Source organism: Rhagoletis pomonella, unplaced genomic scaffold, assembly GCF_013731165.1.
Source record: "Rhagoletis pomonella isolate Grant_MI unplaced genomic scaffold, Rhpom_1.0 Rhpom_scaffold_00004, whole genome shotgun sequence".
Classification (NCBI taxonomy): domain Eukaryota; kingdom Metazoa; phylum Arthropoda; class Insecta; order Diptera; family Tephritidae; genus Rhagoletis; species Rhagoletis pomonella.
The window spans coordinates 79,394,414-79,413,007 of NW_023458558.1; positions in this window are offsets into that span (position 1 = coordinate 79,394,414).

The window sequence follows — 18,594 nt, forward strand, 5'->3', positions numbered from 1 at the left end:
TAACTTCGCGAATAAAGCTTCGATTTGCATTTTAAAGCTTTGCTATCCGGAAAGGTTAATTTCAACATATGTTGGATGAGCCTATAAAAGTCACGTATCAATATGCTAAAATGTGGCGAAAAAAATCAAGTTGTTTTTAAAACTGCAATAAATCAAAAAAGAATCAGTCGATTTACTTGTAAGTATGTATGTAAATATTTCCTCTTTGTAGTTAAACTTTGAATTGTTTACTTTCGTTCTGCATCAATAGAGATAAGTAATTAAATATTTTCAAATATGACCAACATTTTTTAAACAAAAGTGACATACCTAAGATGAGAAACAAAGGTGATTTTACAATCACTGTGAAAACTGCTCTGTGATTTTTTTTATCACAGTGATTTTAGCCGGTGGTTTTGATCACAGTTATAGAGGTATGTATTTGAAACGAAAAAGCTATTAAAAAGACGAAGCGTTACAAAAAAATCTATTACACCATGATACCATTTTAGAATAAATTTATGTTTCGTGTATTTATTTAGGAATACCCAGCGAGTTTTGATACGCCAAAGAAAACCGCATGTAAGTATTTAGAGTTTTGAAATTTGAAAGATTCTTATTTAGCTTAATGATAGCAGATAAAAAATATACTTTTGGTTTTTTCATTTTGTGTGTAAATACATATACAAATTTTGTGGTGTCCCAACTCGTGAGCAGGCGACGTATAATTGGCCATTTGAAAAACACAAATTTAGATTGCCTTTGTGCTTTATTAATAGTTATTGTAAAAGCAAAACGCAAAGGGAATTGAAGCCGATTGAATTCGAACGGTAAATAGTTTGAAATCCTCGGTGTATGAACTTACGTGGAATCAACGCGTATTCCCCTTTGAATTTACCGCCGTTGCCTCGATCAAATTCGGTGTTAATATTTTTTTTTATTACTCTAGTTCCGTTGCAAAGTTTCTGCGCATGGGAATTTAACTTATAACGTCGATGAATGTGGAGGCATTCCAGATAGGTCCAAAGAATTCAGGTGAATAATTAACAGTTTGATCTTTGTCCATTACTGTGTCAATCGATTTATATATATTCTCCTGGAGTTTTCAACTGATTTTAAATGTTAAATTTATTATAATCACAAGGGATAGAGTTAGATACTCTTTGTAGCGAATTCTTAGTCTTTCAAAGTTTTTGCGTAGTTGAAAAAATCAGTTTAAGCCATGAGGAAATATAGACGAAGTTCTTAAATAGTGGTACCTTTCCACAGTTTGACAAAATATGTTTGTTTTTTAATACCACACTAAAACGAAGCAATTGAGAGGATCCGACTTCTAATAAACATTTTTTTAAAGTGAACTTCATATAAAAAGTAATTTTAAAATGAAATGTATAGATTTCTTTGACTATTTAAACACTGAAGATGGAAATGATCTCATTATTGCTATTCAAAAATGTCATAAATATAAAATAATTTATTGGCTTCTGTGTACACTCATATTGAAATGAATAACACTTTTATTTTTTATGAACTATATTTTATTAATAACCAAAATATTATTAAAAACAACTACTCTGGCGTTTTAAAGTATTATCTGATATTTACATTCATAATATTGCTTTTTACTGAAAAGTACTGATTTTTTAGCATGAAAATGTCTAACGTACTGATTTCTCACGTGAAGAATCTGGCAACTCTAAAGACAATCCTCGAATCGGAAAACATATTTTCAATGACTTAAAAAAAAATATATATATAGATATGTAAGTAGGTACAGAAATGTTACATTTTTATACCCGAGCGCACTTGTGCACAAGGTATTATAACTTTGTTCACATAATGTATACATAAATGCTCAGAATGAAAAGAGAAATCGATTAAGCGGTGACTGTCTGCCCGCCCGTCCGTCTGTCCTTCTATGCACACGATAACTCGAGTAAAAATTGAGATATCTTAACGAAACTTGGTATGTGTACTTCTTTTTATCATAGGACGGATGGTATTGAAAATTGGCAAAATCGGACGATAATCACGCCTACCTCCTATATAACGGAAATTTTCAGAAAAATGAAAACTGCGATATTTTAGTAACTGATGAAGCTTATTTACTCAAAATTTTAATTTACAGTCATTTTTAGGCGTAAAATAAGAATATTATAAATTTTCCGAAAATGGGCGCAGCCACGCACACATCTCTGTATCTGTACCGAAGTAACATTATTATGGAAATTTGGAAAATGGCCGTTATTCCGCCCACATATATCTAAATAAGTTTATCTCATTATATCTAACTGAACGTTCTATCAAAGATGTAAAGATGCGTAAAACCACCTCTGTTTACCACGTAGCGGTAGTTTTCGGAAAGGTGAAAAAACTATATTGAATACTTGTTCCGGCTCCGCCCGAACTTAGACTTTTTTACTTGTTATAAGTAAATTAGAACATTAAATTCTGTAACGAGTCTTCAATTAATGTATAGATAGGATGCCAGTTTAATTTTAAATATATCATCTATGGTAAAAACCATTTCCAACCGGATTAGTAGCTTGGAGCTATAAATTGATTTATCGACAAGTTTGTCTAATTTTTAACAAAATTTCTAAAAAAAAATGTACTTTCGATAGAAACATCAATATAAAAACATTTGTTGTCTTCAGGTCTCTTTTTGGACGTTAAAGTATGGTCTTCTATTAATACAAGTACCAGGTTGACCGAGCTTTGCCCGGAGTGCATATACTTTTTAAAGCTTTCAAGTTTTGGATAGATTTAAAAAAAATATTTTGGAAATCTATTAAGTAAATTTGTTACTCCAAAATTTAGATGGCCACCCTATTCCGAAATACTGGAATGAATGCTACATATCAAGAGCGTATATGTATGTACTGTGTATACTTAGCAAACGTCAAGCTGTGAAGTTGTACTTTATTGTGCTCTGATTTTGGCTTTCTACTTACTAAATTCATTGTGCTAATTCTGTGTTAAAGTAGTGACAAAAAGTGCTTATGAGCATCAGAGTGTGAAATAATTGAAGCTAAGTGAAAGTTATTGGTTCTATATTAAAGTTAATTAAATCTCACTCCTTTATAGTTAACTTTCATTTTGTTTTTGTACATTTGTTCTACTCTTTTTGTTTACTTCTTCTAGTAATTCTTGTCACAGCTGTTTGCGTTGCGTTTATTAAGTGTCATAATTACAGTGATACTCAAACTGTTCGCTACATTTATTTAAAGCTATTTACATCAGCTCCTTAATTGTTATAATTTATTTTGTTTGTCTTTTATTAACGAGTGTATTACATAAATCTTTCAATATGAAGTGTGATCTTGATACTTGCCAAATTAAAAGCGATTCTGAACGCTACTTATCGTGCTGGCTGTGTGATGGTATTTACCATCTGAAATGTGCTGGTTTGACGGGAAGAATTCTGGACGCTATTAATGACGGCAAGGGCCTTCGCTGGTCTTGCGTAAAGTGCAGGTCAACCGAAGTTGATCTTTTCAAGCTATTTAGGCAAACCAGAAATGGTTTTACAGAAATAGGAAGAGAATTGTCGGTACTGACAGAAAAATTTAAGCATTATGAAAATATGTTTAAATCATTCAAATGCTTAGATACCTTGCAATCTGTTAAGGATATCCGTGTGTCTAAATGTAAGCGTCTTCATAGTCCATCTAAGGAAATTGCTGCCGTTGCACGTCAGAATAATCTTCCGACGGACTTAATTAATTTATCCTCTCCGTGTCCTCCAGCATCAGAATCCTCAGCCTCAAAAGGCCGTGCAACGAAATCTGCTTCGGATAATAAAGAGCCTGAAGTATCTTCCCCTTCCCCCATTGAAGTGGTGGCATCATCTTCAAGGCCTCCACCGCCTTCCCTATCCTCAACTACTAACGCAGAAACTCAACCCCCTCCACCGGTAGTCCAGTCTGATACGAGGAAACTAGTTGTGGTTCCGACAAAGAAGTCAATCTTTGTTTCTAGAATTTCGAGAGACACAACCGAAGACGATATAAAGCTTTACATCTCATCAAAAATTACAACTGTCGACTTAAGCATCAGAAAATTTAATTTTAATTACGAAAGAAATGTTGCTTCATTTAAAATTGACGTAAATTTAGATAATTTTAATGCGCTGCTTAGTAGTTCTTTTTGGCCCCCCCCGGAGCTTTCGTTCGTGAATTCGAATATAGGCCCAAAAAAGTAAATAACTTAGCTAATATTCCCCGTCATAACACGGAATCAAAAAACTAATTATTAAATCTGCTTTAAGTATTTATTACCAAAATGTAAGAGGCTTAAATACTAAATTAACGAACTTATACTTTAAAGGCCTTGAATGTAATTATAATATTCTTTCTTTTACTGAAACTTGGCTGAAACCTCACATTTTCAATTCAGAGATTCTTCCAAATAATTATCATATCTATAGACAAGATAGGGAGGACAGAAGCGGCGGTGGCGTACTCTTCGCTGTAGACTCTTCAATACCATCTGAAGAAGTTAGTCTTCCACACATTGATTCAGTAGAGTTCAAATGCATTCGTGTACAGGCTGGAAAAGGGTCTATTTACTTAGCTCTATGCTATATCCCTCCCCGATCTGACACATTGGTGTATTCACGACTCATCTCTTTACTGAAATCAGTTAATTTACTGACTAAACCCTCTGACTCAATGATTGTGTTGGGTGATTTTAATTTACCAAGCATATCATGGAACATCATTGACAATGATATCGTACCTTTCGCGTCTAGTGCGTGCAACAACGTATTTTTAGAGGAGATGGCTGAACTCTGCCTAACTCAGGTTAATGTACTTCACAATAAGTTTGGTAAAATATTAGATCTTGTTTATGTTGATGATGCATCTAAGTCCGTTGTAAATAAGTGTGATCCACTAGTTTTGCCCGAAGATGTCTACCACCCTGCTATGGAGGTATCTTACGAAGTTATAAGTGATGGTCAAAATTGCAGTACCCAAGCATACGAACCAAATATTCGGTTTGATTTTTCAAAAGCCAACTTTAAAATGCTTAACAAAGAACTGTCTAAATTGTCGTGGCCTGCATTTAAAGAAAATATTGAACAAAGCGTTGCACTTTTTAACTTTACTTTACATAAATTATTTGAAAAGCATGTGCCTAAACGCATGTATGTTCCTGAAGAGCAAACACAGTTATGGTTCACTAAAGAATTGAAAAATTTGAAAAACAGAAAGTCGCGTTATTTTAGATTACACAAAAAAACCGGTTTACACTCATACTATGTAAAATACTCACTTTTGCGTTATAAGTTTTTTGAATTAAACAAAAAGTGTTATAAAGCTTACTTGTGTAAAATCAAACGGCGTATAATATATAACCCCAAATCATTTTATGACTTCGTAAACTCCAAGCGAAATGTACGTGGGTTTCCTTCCGCCATGAAGTATCAAAATACCGTCTCTAGTGATAATCAAACAATTTCTAACATGTTCGCTCAGTTTTTTAAATCCAATTATTCCATTAACTCCTTTTAAACTATGTCCAATGAATTCAATAAATATGCCAGTAATATCTCCCGATGATGTAGTAGTTTATCTGAAATCCTTAAAGCAGTCCTTCAGCTATGTTCCTGACCAGATCCCTACTTGTATTCTTATAAATTGTTCTAATTATCTCTATGAGCCGTTAACAGCGATATTTAATTTATCTCTTAAAGAGGGTGTTTTTCCAACTATATGGAAGGAATCGTTCATAACCCCGTTACATAAAAGCGGTAGCAGATCTTCAGTGGAGAACTACCGGGGAATAGCTAAGCTTTCTGCAATTCCTAAATTATTTGAACCTATTATAACAAATCAGTTGACGCATTCTATCTCTTCTAGCATTTCATATAGTCAACATGGATTTTGCAAGGGCAAATCAACTTCTACAAATTTACTCGAATTAACATCCTACATCTCAAAAGCATTTAGTGAAAGCAAAACTGTTGATGTTATATATACTGACTTCAGTAAAGCATTTGACAAAGTGTGCCACTCGTTGCTCATCTACAAACTTGATCTTCTTGGTCTTCGACCTAATTTTCTACGTTGGATCTCTTCATACCTCTATGATAGATCACAAAGGGTAATGTTACTTCAGGAGTCCCTCAAGGTAGCCACCTAGGCCCGGTTCTGTTCTTGCTTTTTATAAACGATATTTCTACAGATATACAATTTTCCAAAATTTTAATGTATGCAGATGATGTAGAGCTTTATAAATCGTACGTTTCAATTAAAGAAAGGTCTTTGCTACAATCAGACTTAGACAGCATGGCTTACTGGTGTCAAGTAAATCTTATGCCTCTAAATCTTAAGAAATGTAAAGTAATGAGCTTCTCGCGAAGAGCTGTTCATCCCACTTCTTATACAATAGGTAACCATAACCTGGAACAGGTATACAATTTTGTGGACCTTGGTATCACAATGGATCCTAAGCTTAATTTTAATCTTCATATTAATGTGACAGTCAACAAGGCTAAAGGTGTACATGCATTTGTGAAACGATGGTCAAAAGAATTTTGTGACCCTCATATCACTAAAACCCTGTTTACAACATTAGTTAGGCCAATTCTGGAATACGGTTCGGTAGTTTGGAATCCAAGGTATCAAATTTACTCAGACAAGATAGAGTCAATTCAAAAACAATTCCTACTTTTTGCTTTAAGAAATTTCCGTTGGGATTCTCAATATAACCTTCCACCTTATACGAGCCGATTAAAACTTATTAATCTTCCTACACTTTCCAGCCGCAGGCAAATGCTTGGTACAATTTTTATAGTTAAATTACTAACAGGCTCAATTTCAAGTCCGCTTCTTCTTGGCGAAGTTAGCCTTAATGTTCCCTCCCGGGTAGCAAGACACTTTTTCCCCCTATTTCTGAAAGCTTGTAAAACTAATTTAGAATTGGACGACCCACTCCGTTGCTTATGCCAGGATTTTAACTCTCATTCCAGCACGTTTGATATATCAGATACACTTTTCAGCATTAAGAAATCGATACTGTCCTCTCTCAATAAATGAATCATTAAAATAAAGACATAAAATCGGCTGATGAATTTAGTTCTGTAGCTGAACAGTTTTAGATCTCGACACTTAACAAACTCCTGCCTATCGTGACTCGGCGCAAAAATTGAAAATACTGGTTCCGTACGTCATGCGGACTGCGCCCCTCGTGCGGATGGGCGGGAATGGAGGGTAAAAACCGTTGGGATATTATTATTATTAAAAAAAATGCTGATTGGAATTAACAAAATAAAAATTTTTATTACACAGAAGAGTGCTACTCTGATGGAAAATATTTTCTATCAAAAGCTTTCAACAATATCTTTCATTTGATATCCATATGGCGATATTTTAAATAAATTGTGTCTAATCTAAAATAAGTGGCAACCTTACACTTTTATCCTAAGGAATAACATTTCGTATATAGGGCAAGCATTGCTTATGAACCTTCTCTTGGTACCACTGAATAGTAACATTTTACCTTTTTTTCTGAACAAAAAATTAAATAAATATGCCATTAAAAATAAGTGTAAACCCTATTAAAAATATTTTTAATTAGCGACCTTTAAAATACCTTCCATTTGATGCCCATATTATAATGTTTTAATTAATTTGTATCTAATTTCCAATAGGTGGCAACCTTATACGAGTCTTCTCCGAGATAGTGCCTATTCAGATATTCTTAAAATCTAAAATATTATCTATATATGTGTATACAAGAATTGGTCGTTTAATGTAATAAGATTGTGTAGAATCGAAAATAAGTGGCAACCTTACACTATTATCCTAAGAGATAATATTTTTTATAAAGGGAAATCATGGTTTAAGGACCTTCTCTTGGTACCCTTGAATAGTGTTGAAGAAATGAATTACTTATATGGCCCTGTGTTTCTCATGCTCTTCATACAGTACAAACGCAACCCTGTTTTTGTATAATTACGGTGACCTTCCGTTCTGTTTTTGCAGGTCGGTCCTGCGTAGTTTTTCAAACCTAAAAAACCTGAAAATGTACTGATTTTTTCCAAGTGTCCTGCATTTGTCCCGCATTTTATTCGTTATTTTAAAATTATCGGACAATGGATGGATTTTTTCAAAAATGTGTTTTTTTGGTACTTTTCGTAGCTTTTCTTCAATATCTCATGAAAAAATCTCCCAATCAACGTAAGCGACTTACAGCTCGAAGGGTATTGATGTGCCTCTTACCAAAATATATAACTTGTGGCGACTTCAATGAAAATTATTAGTGCTACAGGCGACCATTTGCATTTTGTCGTCAAAGTCGAAAAAAGTGAGAGTTTAAATCAAATAAGCAGCTTTATTTGATATTTTTTTCATTAGTTTAAAAATTCGATAAATAAGATATATCATTACAGTAAATTTTGATCCAAAGATAATGAAAATCGGATTAGAAATGTAGATGCTATGAAGCGCAATCTGCACAAATTATATATTTTTGAAAAGGGCACATAAATACCTTTGTAACTCGTCGTTTACGTCGATCCATGACGTCGATTTTTGACAAATTACTGCGAAAAGTACCAAAAAACAAAAAAAGTTATTGTTTTCGTTTTGAACGACTCAAAATTTGCCTATAAAATAATCTTTTAAAGATTTTCACTTTTCGTATAAGCTATTGTAATTATAATATGTTTTACTATACTTTTATAAATATTCATGTAAAAAAAGATTAATATCGATGAAGAAAACGTGATTCGTTTTTTTAAGTTTAATATGTATTAAGAATTTAGAATCATAAATACTCTTTTGATATTTTTATACTAAGTAAGTATATGTAGGTATATTTTTGAAAAATTGTCCTTAATTTTGAATCCATATTTATGGTCACCGTATGTATAATAGACTTTGTGTACCATACTTCCGGCCCTTAATAAACTTACTTCAGATCCAACAGGTTATGGGCCGCATGCCACGCGTATAAAGTCTTTATTAAAAATGATTACGTCATCGAATTCTGCAATTTGCCCGGTAGAAAGACTACGCGGCCGCGAAAATTTCGATACCTTGGAAAAGGGAAGCCAAATCTTGCCTCGTTATCAAAGGCTGCTGGAAAGTGGTCTCGACCGGTGTACTTTCGGAAAAAGACCATGACATAAACGAGCGTGCCTTGGCAGAAATAACGCTGATGATCAAGCCGAGTAACTTTGGTCACATAGCATCTGTTACTACGGCAAAGGAAGCATGGGATGCCCTGTCAAATGCATACGATGACAACGGATTGGCAAGGAAGGTAGAACTCTTAAAGCAACTGGTCAATATCAAGCTGGAAAATCATTGGTTCGGTACAAGAGCATGTAAACGAACTTATTATGATTGCTTTGAAAGTCCGGAATGCAGGGTTGAATATCGACGACGAGTTAGCAGCATCACTTATGCTTGCGGGACTCCCAGACGATTTTAGGCCATTGGTAATGGCTGTGGAAAATTCGAAGGAACAGCTTACCGTGGATATGGTGAAAAACCTTTTGCTTCAAGATGCAAAATTTGACGGCGGTTCGACGAAAGAAACTGCATTTTATTCAAATAACCTCAAACGAAAAAATCTAAAATGTCATTTGTGTAAAGAGATAGGTCACTTCGCGCGAAATTGGCCAAACAAAAAAAGGGACAGCGGGAAGAAAATAGAAGTTCTCTTTGCATCCAGCATGAAAGCATGCACGAAAGAAACATACAAAAAATGTAGAGAAAATACGCGCAATTCTGATGAGCAATGGTTCATAGACTCAGGAGCGACGAATCACATGACGAATAATAGTATGTTTTTGCACAACGAAAGAAAAACAAACAATAAGGTTATCGTTGTTGCAAATAAGAGCGAGCTTTCGGTAGAAAGAGTGGGAGATATTGGCATGCGTTTTTTCGGCAAAGAAGGGCAAGAAATCGTAATTGTCAAAAATGTCGAACCTGTTCCAGGTCTGTGCGCGAATTTGCTGTCAAACAGCGAAGCAGGAAAAATAATTGTTTTTGCGGGGAAAAAATTTAAAATTTTTAACAAAAAAACATGATCTTATAGCTACTGCAACAGTTGAGAACGGACTTTATCGTATAGGTTAGGTTAGGTTAGGTTGATGTGGCAGTCGGTTCAATTTACCAACTCACTTAGACCTTTTGAAGGTCCATTGTGGTACCACTGCAGAACACGGGAACCTCGGTGACTATTCTTCAGAGAACCAATTTGAGGCTCTAATAAAGCGTAGAATCGGTTTTATTCCTACGCGTGATAGTTCCGTAAGAGAGCTAAAGAAGGGCCTGCCTAAAAAGCTTGCTCTCCTCTTGGCCAAAGCTGGGCAGCTGCAGAGGAAGTGCTCTACGGTTTCTTCCTCTTCCTCATCTCTGCAACTTCTGCAATATTCGTGGGAGAAAATTCCTAGTCTTGAAGAGTGCCTGCCAAATAGCCAGTGACCGGTTACACAAGCCGTGACCTTCGCAATGTCCTCTCTTGAGAGGCACAGCAACTCTTTCGTCTTTTTCTTTTCTATTTGCGGCCAAAGCAGCCTGGTTGTTCTACATGTGCCCTCCTCTAGCCATGACCTGTTGGCCTCTTGGATCATGCTATTTCGAAGTTCTAATTTGCAGGTTGCCATGGGTATCCCAATAGTGCCCCTGTTTTCACATAGGGGTAGATTCGTACCTTTCCTGGCTAGCTCATCAGCCCTGCAGTTTCCTTCAATATCTCTGTGTCCCGGAACCCATATGAGGCTGACCTTGAACACGGTGCTAATATCGTTTAGAGCTGCGAGGCATTCCTGCGCAACCTTCGACCTCAGCATTACCATGTTCATTGATTTAATGGCCGCCTGGCTGTCCGAGAAAATATTAATCGTAGTCTTCGTTACGGCATGTGTACTAAGGTACACAGCCACCTCTTTTATGGCTAAAACTTCTGCCTGATAGACACTGCAGTGGTCCGGAATTCGGACGGATAGTTCCAGTCCTAGTTCATTAGAGAAAACTCCGTAGCCAACCCTATTGTCTAGCTTGGATCCATCTGTGTAAAAATTCAATTCCCCCCGTCTCCATGGTCTTGGCGTTTGCCATTCTCCTCTAGACGGGATGCTCGTCTTAAAGAGCCTATTGAAGATTGGTTTGGGAGCGGAGTAGTCGACTTCTTGGTTGTAACTACCCAGAGTGTGAAGTATGGAAGCGTGACCAAACCGCCGATCCTTCCATAGCACCATACTTCTTAGTTTGAGCGCTGAATCGGCGGCCGCGTATTTTCCCACCAGGTTTATTGCGGGTAAATTGGTAATCACCTCCAGCGCCTTATTTGGGGTGGTCCTTAAGGCACCCGAAATGCATAGAAACGCTGTTCTTTGGACCTTACTCAATAGTTTTAGGTAACTTGCCTTTTGAGTTGCTGGCCACCATACAAGTATTCCATATAAGAGTATTGGCCTGACCACCGAGGTGTATAGCCAGTGTGTAATACGAGGTGTTAACCCCCACTTGATTCCGACCGCTTTTTTGCATGTGTATAATGCAACGTTGGCCTTCCTTACTCTTTCCTCTATATTAGGTTTCCACGTTAGTTTCCTGTCTAATATGAGTCCTAGATACTTAACATTCTCCTTCAAGGATATCTCCACACCCAAAAAGATTAGCGGGGAGACAATGGGAGGCCTGTGTTTCCTTGTGAAGAGAATTGCTTCGGTTTTCTCGGGGTTTACTCCGAGTCCCCTACTCTCTGTCCAGTTCCTAAGCGTGGCCATGTTAGAGCGCAGAATCTCCATTAGGGTATTTGGGTATTTGCCGTTGACGGCAATTGTCAGATCGTCAGCATATGCTGTGACATGGCAACCCCCCCTCTCTAGTGCCACCAGCACAGAGTTCACCGCCAGATTCCAGAGAAGAGGGGAGAGAACCCCTCCCTGGGGAGTGCCTCTACAGACCTTTCTGCTTATTGTGGTGTTGCAGAGCTTAGCGGTTACCGTCCTGCTGACAAGTATAGACTCGATCAGCACCGCCACATTCTGGTCAACTCCAAGCTCTTCTAAGGCACCCGTTATGGCGCTTGCGCTAATATTGTTGAAGGCGCCTTCTATGTCTACAAAGGCAACCAGAGCGTACTCTTTGTCGAATAAACTTTTTTCCACCAACCCAACGAGCGAGTGCAAGGCGGTTTCCGTGGATTTGCCTTTCGTATAGGCATGCTGCGCTGGGGAGAGCCTACTTGTTGGTATCACGCCCCGTACATAATCATCCACTATCCTCTCTAAAATTTTGAGAAGGAAAGACGTAAGACTGATGGGTCTGAAGTCCTTAGGGTTGGTATGAGAGGACCTGCCCGCCTTGGGTATAAATGAGACTTTTGTCTCTCTCCAGCCTAGCGGGATGTAGCCCATGTTAAGACAGCTTCTTATAATAACCACAATGAACGGAGAGATAGTACCCCGTGATTGCTGTAGCTCTACCGGGTGTATTCCATCAAGTCCCGGTGACTTGTAAGGACCAAAAGTCTTAATAGCCCATTCAATTTTTTCGTTTGTAATCAGTCGGTTTCCCAGATCAGATTGCCCCCCTTCATTCTGGGGGTCATTAGGTTCCACCGGCTTATTTCCAGGGAAGTGTGTGTCCAGGAGGAGACCTAAAGATTCCTCGCTCGTCGTAGTCCATGAGTTCCCTTGACCCTTGAGATAGCCAAGGTTGCATGGCGACTTTGCAAGAATTCTTCTTAATCTGGCCACTTCCGTGGTTTCCTCAATTCCCTTGCAGTAACTTTGCCAGGATTTACGTTTCGCATTTTATCGTATAGATTGTGAAGTTGATCTGAAACAAAGCAGTGCGTTTATCACGAAAAGTAGTTCATGCTTGTGGCATCGTAGATTAGCGCATATTTGTGAAAGCAGCTTGATTGACGTTAAAAACTCTTACATAGGCGTAAAATTGGATAAAATCAAACACGAAATATGCAAAGTATGCGTAAAAGGTAAACAAACGCGAAAACCAAACAAAGACACTGGTACGCGAGCGAGTGCCTTGCTAGAATTGGTGCATTCCGACGTGGTTGGACCATTCAAATGCAAATCGTTCTCAGGTGCTCGATTTATGGTAACGTTTGTAGGTGACTTTTCGCGTAAAGTATTTATCTATCCAATCAAAAACAAGTCCGACGTATTCACAAAATTCGTTGAGTTCAAATAAGCAGTCGCAATTCACTGCTCTAAGAAAATAAAGGTATTACGTACAGATAATGACAGGGAGTACGTTAGTAATGTTTTTAATGATTTTTTGAAGAGGCATGGTATTTTGCATCAGAAGACATTCTCATATGCGCCGGAGCAGAACGGCGTAGCTGAGCGCATGAATTGCACGATCGTAGAGCGCATTAGATGTATGTTTACTGATAGCAATCTGAGTGAGAGTTTTTGGGCTGAAGCTGCTGTAAAAGCTGCTTATATCGTAAATCAAGTTCCGTGTAGAAGTAGTAGCCGCAGTCCTGAGGAAATTTGGTCTAAAAAAAACCTGACTTACGTTTTTTAAGCGTTTTCGGTTGCACAGCAATGGTACATATAAGTAAAGAAAAAAGAAAGAAGTTAGACGCAAAATCACTTGAGTGTATTATGGTAGGCTATAGTGCCGAAAGCAAAGCATATCGATTATATAATCCTCAAAAGAGGGAGATCATTGTAAGTCGGGATGTAATTTTTCTCGAAAATGAACATAAAGTCAGCAACAACGAAAGCCAAGTAGATTATTACTATCCGATGTTAATACGACCAGAAAGTGCAAATTCTGGTGGCGACGCCACACAGTGTAAGATTTGACCCATCTAGCTGCTTTTAATTCTGTAATTCGAAAACTATTGAAGATAGATTAATGAAATTTTGCACAAGGTACGTTAATAAGATAGGCGAAGCTTTTTACAAAAAAATTGGTAATTTATAGTTACTGTCACGCCACCCTATTATATAACTGCAATTTTTAAAAATGCAAAAACTGAAACATTTAACTAACTACAAAGGCTAAAATGCCCAAAATTAATATTTAGAATTTCCCCATAACAAGGAACTATAAACTGACAGAAATGGACTTAAAAATAAATATATATTTTTTTAATTATGGGCGTAGAAAATATTGATAAAAAAGTCAAGTTGGGTCAACCAAATTCCGTTATAAGTTCAATATTTCTTGCTTTATTTACAAAAATGGGATACCATTGGAAATGTAATGAATCAGGCTTTCTCTGTTCAAAGCAAAAATACAAGAGTTTGTCTCGGCCGAGATAAAATGCAAATGAATTACTCGAAGAAAATGAAATTCCCAGTAGGCCAGAAAAAAGAAAATTTCATCAAAACCTGCACTTTCCAGCAGCTAAAATTGTGTTGTTTAAAGTCTAGGAGGAGTGGCAAATAAACTGAGATACAAACTTTATCGAATAGTGGCGGATAACGAGTTTTCGGGTCTAATAAATAATTGCTAAAAATAAGTCTAAGTCAACATCGTTTTACTTTAACATGAAATACTCAGTCCTAGTTTACTAAATTCCCAAAAATGTATATTCTTTAAAAACATCATACCTAAAAAAAATAAGACCAAAATGATATTTTAGCAATTGTTGCATAAATCACATAACACCGACAAATTAAGCATTGAGATTCAGTTTCAAATATACAAGTTTAAATATTATTGCGCTCAGTAATTTTCCAAATCAAACCCCGTCTCGCCATACACTTTGATTTAAATCTTTTAGTTGTTATTGTTTCGTCTTTATCAGGCATTTCGAAAAACATTCTTGACGTGTTTTGAAATTTGGCGACATAAAATAATATAATTAATATTTTCTAGAATATGGAAATGATACACTGTGCGCCAGTGGTAATGAATTTGCATCTGTAATAGAAGCCGAAGATGACAACACAGATTGTTCCGACGAGTATACTGATGACTTCGCCAACGATGAAATCGTGTTCCGAACGGATCCAAGTCGTTCACATGACAACTCTGACGATGCTGGTTGCGCGGCTGACAAAGCTGATGGTGCTGAAGTTCGCAGATCTGAAAGGCTTTTGGGGCAACCCCACAGCTTTATAACCTTTGTGCTATGCAAATTGTTTCAGGAGATCCTGAATCGTTCGAGAAAGCAGTCGCTTTTGATAATTCTGATGATTGGAAGAAAGCTACTCAAGTAGCACACTGGTGTATAACTTGGTATAAATTTGTGAATTTTGGTACAATTAGTCAGATTTATACCAAAATTCGTAAATTTACACCAAGTTATACACCAGTGTGCTACTTGAGTATGAAAAGTGAATTTGAGTCGTTAATGGTTAATGAGACTTGGCTGCTAGATGACTTACCTCCTGGCGGAAAAGCAATACCTTCAAAGTGGGTTTTCAAGACGAAACGGGATGAGAGTGGTGCTCCAATTCGCAGAAAAGCTAGGCTAGTTGCCAAAGGGTATGGTCAACGCGAGGGAATAGGTTACCTTGAAACCTTTGCCCCAGTCGTTAGGTACGAATCTTTAAGATTTCTAATAGCATTAGCTGTCAATGCTGCGAATTCATCAAATGGATGCTGTTTCGGCGTACCTCAATGGCACACTGAAGGAAGAGGTGTTTATGTCCCAACCACAAGGTTTTAGTGGCGGGTCAAACAGGGTATGTAAATTACTGAAAGCCATTTACGGATTGAATCAGTCCGGGCGTGTTTGGAACGAAACACTCAACATAGAACTGCTCAGAGCATCTCTTACGAGAAGCGACGTGGACCAATGCGTCTATTATAGAGTCGCTGATGGTCACATGATATATGTAGCTATCTACGTAGATGACGTTCTCTAACGATAAGACGCAGATAGATTCCCTGAAAGAAAGTCTCACTAGAAAGTTCGCAATGAAGGACATGGGAGAAGCTACAACGGCTCTGGGTATTCGAATTACACGTTCGCCGAATTCAATTAAGATTGATCAGTCGCAATACATTAGCGACATTTTAACTCGTTTCGGGATGGCCGACTGCAATCCCGTTCGACTATAATCAAAAACTCTCTATCGATATGTGTCCAAAAGGGGACGCTGACAAAGACCATATGGCTAAAACGCCATACATGCAGGCGATAGGATGCCTGTTGTTTGATGCGCAGGTAACTAGACCCGATATATGCTACAGCGTGAACGTGTTAAGCTGGTACGGTACAAATGCAGGCAAGCCACATTAGGAGGCTGTGAAGAGGGTGATGAGGTATCTAAAAGGTAGCATCGGCCGAGGGATAAAGTACCTGAAGCAGTCACAAGATAACGTTGTTGGTTACTGCGATGCTGATTGGGATGGAGACATAGATGGTAGGCGTTCGACTACTGTACGTTTTTACATTCCAATCTGGAGCTATTGCTTGGGCGACGAAAAGACAAAATACAATCGCGCTTTCAACAGAGGCTGAGTTTATGTCTTTAGTTGCTGCTCTCCAGGAGTCCATTTGGCTGAAAAGATTGGAAGGCGAGCTTATACCACACGATGACTACTGCTTGTCTCTGTATTGCGACAATAAAAGAGCTATCTCGGTAGCGAAAAACAACTCCTACTCGCCACGCACTAACCACATTGATATTAAGGCAAAATTTATCCGTCAACAGATAGAAAATAAAGCTGTGGAATTAAAGTATCTGCCCACTAACGAAATGATAGCAGATATTCTAACCAAAGGCATCACTGCGCAAAAATTGAAATATTTTATAGATAAATTCGGCCTTAAGTAAAATTTTTTAAATTTATAAATGTAAATGAATGAAATGAATTAATATATTTGCAAATTATATAAGTATATAATGAAGATACATATATACTATGTATGTAAATGAAAGACATGAGCAACTAAAAGTTTTAAGATAACTAATTCAGGGAAAGTGTTGAAGAAATGAATTACTTATATGGCCCTGTGTTTCTCACGCTTATTTAACCTGTTTTTTCTAAACAAAAAATTAAATAAAAATGCAATTAAAAATAGGTGGCAACCGTATTAAAAATATTTTTGAATTATGGATCTTTAAAATACCTTCCATTTGATACCCATATTATGATGTTTTAATTAATTTGTAACTAATTTCGAATAGGTGGCAACCTTATCCGAGTCTTCTCGGAGATAATGCCTATTCAGATAACCTTAAAATCGAAAATATCATCTGTGTACGAAATTTCATCAAAATCGTTAGAGCCGTTTCCGAGAACCCTATATATATATAGATACAAGAAGTGCTCGTTTAATGTAATAAGATAAGACCAAGCAGGATCTAAATTGAATAATAAATGTAGAAGTTATGAGCACCTAAGTAATTAAGTACTTAGGCTACTATTCGCAAAACAGGACAGAAGTCCTGCAACTTACATAAACAGGGGAACACAGATCCAGACTACAGAAACCAAGGGTTAGAAAATAACTAACTTTTACCCACCTGCGAATACAGGCCGCAATTAATCAAGAAGTAGCAGGTGACTTTTACCTACCTCAGGATGCACACATAGACGAACAACTACTGGTTAGACTAAAACATAGAATCCGCTAAGACGCACCTGACAAAGAACTAACGAGCATTATGAACACGACTATAAATAGTGACTAGTACAACGCTGAAACTGGTTTGTCTAGAATCAAAATTTGACAAGGGATGAGGGAAATTGCTATTGAGTGAGTGCATGCATTTATTGCAGATTTTAAATAACAAAATTTACTATATCTCGAACATGTTTCTACTTTTTTATATTTTGACCTCATATACGGACTCAGCGGAAATTTTTTCTTTAGAAAGGGTCAAATGTCCCGGGAAGCTCGAAAGAGGATGCGGGCTGCTAGATTGAGATGTGAGATTTAGATCACTACCTTTGGTCTTCGAAGCTATTGCCAGAAACTGCAGAGGCATCCAGGGGCTGGCAAATAAGCAAACCCTTTTGTGCTTCTTTTATGGTAATGCGGTATTCCAAAAATTAGTATGAGTTTTTTGAAAGCGATGGGTTTGAAAATGAATAGCTCAGCCTTTTCTTGTCCCGTTTATACGTACAGTGAGTAACTTTAACATTCGGTTTTTTTTTATTATTTAGTATGCCTTTTGTACTGAATTTCTGCAAGAAAAACTGCACTTCCTTCACATTATAGTTTATGTCGTGCGTTTCCTTTTATGGTACGGTAATTTCCAGGGATGTTGCGAATGTGGAACGCGGATGTTTCCGCGGATGCGAATGCGAACGCGGATGTTTAAACGCTAACATCCGCGGATGCGGATCCGAATGCGGATGTCAAGTATTTTTATACCCGAGCGCATTTGTACACAAGGGTATTATAAATTTGTTCACATAACGGTTGTTTGTAACAGGCAAAACGAATCGAGATAGATAGACAAATATATACATAAATAAAATAATGTAAAAAAAATATTTTTTAAAAAGAAGCTTTTATTTAACATGTACAATCAAAGGAATAAAATAAAGTAGTGTAACAAAAGATTTTTTAGCAAGAAAATTTTGTCAAAACTGCACTAAAATGAATAGAATAAAATAAAATAAGTTAAGGTCTCGTTAAAGTTACTAAAAGCCATTTAGTGAAAGGAGTTATTCAAACTCTAATGAAAATTACTAACAATTT